This window comes from Cherax quadricarinatus, unplaced genomic scaffold, assembly GCF_038502225.1.
Source record: "Cherax quadricarinatus isolate ZL_2023a unplaced genomic scaffold, ASM3850222v1 Contig55, whole genome shotgun sequence".
NCBI classification, from domain to species: Eukaryota; Metazoa; Arthropoda; class Malacostraca; order Decapoda; family Parastacidae; genus Cherax; species Cherax quadricarinatus.
In genome coordinates this window covers 169586-175000 of record NW_027195081.1, presented here as the reverse complement: position 1 = coordinate 175000, position 5415 = coordinate 169586, and positions in this window count along the sequence as shown.

Genomic DNA, 5415 nt, shown 5'->3' with positions numbered 1-5415 from the left:
AAGGTTAGATCCTCATTAAACTCCTAATTACTACGTAGGACCCTTCCACAAGATTAGCATCTCTTTGAATACCTAATTAGGATTAGGTATACACTTTTTTTGACTATTTTCAAGAATTATTTTTCTAAAAATTAGAATTTGCAATATATGCATTAATTTTTTTTTTTTTTGAGAAATATAAATGAAATCCGAAAAAAATAATCTAAATCAAATGTATTAAACACAATAAATTTGTATAATACACGAAATCGTTATACAGGAGTTTAGGGGCAATTGTATTCAAAGAATACATTGTGATGTTGTGGTGGGGTTTGTGTTGCGTCTAGGGGCACCACTACGATGTTGTGGTGGGGTTTGTGTTGCGTCTAGGGGCAACACTACGATGTTGTGGTGGGGTTTGTGTTGCGTCTAGGGGCAACACTACGATGTTGTGGTGGGGTTTGTGTTGCGTCTAGGGGCACCACTACGATGTTGTGGTGGGGTTTGTGTTGCGTCTAGGGGCAACACTACGATGTTGTGGTGGGGTTTGTGTTGCGTCTAGGGGCACCACTACGATGTTGTGGTGGGGTTTGTGTTGCGTCTAGGGGCACCACTACGATGTTGTTGTGGGGTTTGTGTTGCGTCTAGGGGCAACACTACTAAATGGTTATGAATGTGACTATAATTGTTGAAGGGGTGGACCGGTAAGCCAGCGGAAGGCCTCGGTCAGACGACCAAAAATTCCAGCTGTGGGTTCTCTGAATAAGACCCGCGTCAGGAAACACTTGTCCTGTTTCCTGACGAACTTTAGCTAACCTAACCTGTCTAAGGGTAGGAAACCTCTTGTCTGGGAACAGTGCCACTCTCCCCACAGAGTGACACTGCCCACAGAGTTGAACTACCCACAGTGGGACTACCCACAAAGTGGCACTATCCACAGTGGGACTATCCACAAAGTAGCACTATCCACAGTGGGAATACTCACAGAGTAGCACCACAGTGACACTACCCACAGAGTGACACTGCCCACAGAGTTGAACTACCCACAGAGTGGCACTATCCACAGTGGGGCTACCCACAGAGTGGCACTATCTACAGTGGGACTACCCACAGAGTAGCACCACAGTGACACTACCCACAGAGTGGCACTGCCCACAGAGTGGAACTACCCATAGAGTGGCACCACCATCAGTGGCACTAACCACAGTGGGTAGGGTACCCACATACTGACACTTCCGACATAGGGACACTACCCACATAGTGGTACCAACCAGAGAGCGGCACTACACACAGTGGGTAGTGTAACCACATAGTGGCACTACCCACAGTGGCACTACGCACACAGTTCTCAACTGAGAACCCAACGTCTATCAACATCATTAACTGACAGTGCAGCTGACCCTTCCAGCAGACAACATGGAAAGCTTCCAGGGCTTGGATTGCGTAATGTGGAATACGGATCTTCCATACTCGAATCTGTGTTGTGATTCTGACTTGGGTTGCGTGAGAATGACCTGATCACCACAGTAGTAGGATGGACTCATTGCAAAGTTGTTTAATGAGGCTACATAATAACCCTTATAGAGACAGGTAATAAGGAGATTGATCTGTGTATTTCGACCCTCTTTTGGGGTCCTCTTCAGCAGATGAGGAATATATCTCGGTAATTAAAAGGTTTTAGTGCTTAGTTAATGCTATGAACAAGCGTGGATGGAACAATTTACGACTGGCTTACAATACGTGGATGGAACAATTTGCGACTGGCTTACAATACGTGGATGGAACAATTTGCGACTGGCTTACAATACGTGGATGGAACAATTTACGACTGGCTTACAATACGTGGATGGAACAATTTACGACTGGCTTACAATACGTGGATGGAACAATTTACGACTGGCTTACAATACGTGGATTGAACAATTTGCGACTGGCTTACAATACGTGGATGGAAAAATTTGCGACTGGCTTACAATACGTGGATGGAACAATTTACGACTGGCTTACAATACGTGGATGGAACAATTTACGACTGGCTTAAAATACGTGGATGGAACAATTTACGACTGGCTTACAATACGTGGATGGAACAATTTACGACTGGCTTACAATACGTGGATGGAACAATTTACGACTGGCTTAAAATACGTGGATGGAACAATTTACGACTGGCTTACAATACGTGGATGGAACAATTTACGACTGGCTTACAATACGTGTATGGAACAATTTACGACTGGCTTACAATACGTGGATGGAACAATTTACGACTGGCTTACAATACGTGTATGGAACAATTTACGACTGGCTTACAATACGTGGATGGAACAATTTACGACTGGCTTACAATACGTGGATGGAACAATTTGCGACTGGCTTACAATACGTGGATGGAACAATTTGCGACTGGCTTACAATACGTGGATGGAACAATTTACGACTGGCTTACAATACGTGGATGGAACAATTTGCGACTGGCTTACAATACGTGGATGGAACAATTTACGACTGGCTTAAAATACTTGGATGGAACAATTTACGACTGGCTTACAATACGTGGATGGAACAATTTACGACTGACTTACAATACGTGGATGGAACAATTTACGACTGGCTTAAAATACGTGGATGGAACAATTCACAACTAACCCACAATACTACACCTCCCCCACACAATTTACACCTGGCCCACAAACCCCCACCTGGACACCTAAACACACCTCCCCTACACCTAACCCCCACACACCTAACCCACACCTCCCCCACACCTAACCCCCACCTCCCCCACACCTAACCCACACCTCCCCCACACCTAACCCCCACCTCCCCCACACCTAACCCACACCTCCCCCACACCTAACCCACACCTCCCCCACACCTAACCCCCACCTCCCCCACACCTAACCCCCACCTCCCCCACACCTAAACCACACCTCCCCCACACCTAACCCCCACCTCCCCCACACCTAACCCCACCTCCCCCCACCTCCCCCCACCCACACCATCTAATATATTGTCATTAATTATAATTTATCCTCCCCGCATTCCACGTCAATATATTACGTGGCCGAGAACCCCCACCCACCCCACCACCCACCCTACCACCCACCCCACCACCCACCCCACCACCCACCCCACCACCCACCCCACCAACCACCCCACCAACCACCCCACAACCCACACGGAATCAATTACACCGCCAGAATTTGGGACCCTCCATGTGTGCGCGTCCCCTCTATCCAGGTTGACCCCCCTATCCAGGTTGACCCCTCTATCCGGGCTGAGTGACCCCTCTATCCGGGTTCAGTGACCCCTCTATCCGGGCTGAGTGACCCCTCTATCCGGGCTGAGTGACCCCTCTATCCGGGTTCAGTGACCCCTCTATCCGGGCTGAGTGACCCCTCTATCCGGGTTCAGTGACCCCTCTATCCGGGCTGAGTGACCCCTCTATCCGGGCTGAGTGACCCCTCTATCCGGGCTGAGTGACCCCTCTATCCGGGTTCAGTGACCCCTCTATCCGGGCTGAGTGACCCCTCTATCCGGGCTGAGTGACCCCTCTATCCGGGTTCAGTGACCCCTCTATCCGGGCTGAGTGACCCCTCTATCCGGGTTCAGTGACCCCTCTATCCGGGCTGAGTGACCCCTCTATCCGGGTTCAGTGACCCCTCTATCCGGGTTCAGTGACCCCTCTATCCGGGCTGAGTGACCCCTCTATCCGGGCTGAGTGACCCCTCTATCCGGGCTGAGTGACCCCTCTATCCGGGTTGAGTGACCCCTCTATCCGGGTTGAGTGACCCCTCTATCCGGGTTGAGTGACCCCTCTATCCGGGTTGAGTGACCCCTCTATCCGGGTTGAGTGACCCCTCTATCCGGGTTCAGTGACCCCTCTATCGGGGTTGAGTGACCCCGCTATCGGGGTTGAGTGACCCCGCTATCGGGGTTGAGTGGCCCCTCTGTCGGGGTTGAGTGGCCCCACTGTCGGGGTTGAGTGGCCCCTCTGTCGGGGCTGAGTGGCCCCTCTGTCGGGGCTGAGTGGCCCCTCTGTCGGGGCTGAGTGGCCCCTCTGTCGGGGCTGAGTGGCCCCTCTGTCGGGGCTGAGTGGCCCCTCTGTCGGGGCTGTCGGGGCTGAGTGGCCCCGCTGTCGGGGTTGAGTGGCCCCTCTGTCGGGGTTGAGTGGCCCCTCTGTCGGGGCTGAGTGGCCCCTCTGTCGGGGCTGAGTGGCCCCTCTGTCGGGGCTGAGTGGCCCCTCTGTCGGGGCTGAGTGGCCCCTCTGTCGGGGCTGAGTGGCCCCTCTGTCGGGGCTGAGTGGCCCCTCTGTCGGGGCTGAGTGGCCCCTCTGTCGGGGCTGAGTGGCCCCTCTGTCGGGGCTGAGTGGCCCCTCTGTCGGGGCTGAGTGGCCCCTCTGTCGGGGCTGAGTGGCCCCTCTGTCGGGGCTGAGTGGCCCCTCTGTCGGGGCTGAGTGGCCCCTCTGTCGGGGCTGAGTGGCCCCTCTGTCGGGGCTGAGTGGCCCCTCTGTCGGGGCTGAGTGGCCCCTCTGTCGGGGCTGAGTGGCCCCTCTGTCGGGGCTGAGTGGCCCCTCTGTCGGGGCTGAGTGGCCCCTCTGTCGGGGCTGAGTGGCCCCTCTGTCGGGGCTGAGTGGCCCCTCTGTCGGGGCTGAGTGGCCCCTCTGTCGGGGCTGAGTGGCCCCTCTGTCGGGGCTGAGTGGCCCCTCTGTCGGGGCTGAGTGGCCCCTCTGTCGGGGCTGAGTGGCCCCTCTGTCGGGGCTGAGTGGCCCCTCTGTCGGGGCTGAGTGGCCCCTCTGTCGGGGCTGAGTGGCCCCTCTGTCGGGGCTGAGTGGCCCCTCTGTCGGGGCTGAGTGGCCCCTCTGTCGGGGCTGAGTGGCCCCTCTGTCGGGGCTGAGTGGCCCCTCTGTCGGGGCTGAGTGGCCCCTCTGTCGGGGCTGAGTGGCCCCTCTGTCGGGGCTGAGTGGCCCCTCTGTCGGGGCTGAGTGGCCCCTCTGTCGGGGCTGAGTGGCCCCTCTGTCGGGGCTGAGTGGCCCCTCTGTCGGGGCTGAGTGGCCCCTCTGTCGGGGCTGAGTGGCCCCTCTGTCGGGGCTGAGTGGCCCCTCTATCCGGGCTGAGTGGCCCCTCTATCCGGGCTGAGTGGCCCCTCTATCCGGGCTGAGTGGCCCCTCTATCCGGGCTGAGTGGCCCCTCTATCCGGGCTGAGTGGCCCCTCTATCCGGGCTGAGGGTCCCCTCTATCCGGGCTGAGGGTCCCCTCTATCCGGGCTGAGGGTCCCCTCTATCCGGGCTGAGGGTCCCCTCTATCCGGGCTGAGGGTCCCCTCTATCCGGGCTGAGGGTCCCCTCTATCCGGGTTGAGGGTCCCCTCTATCCGGGTTCAGTGATTCATCTATCTGGGTTCAGTGACCCTCTATCTGGGTTGAGTGATCCGTC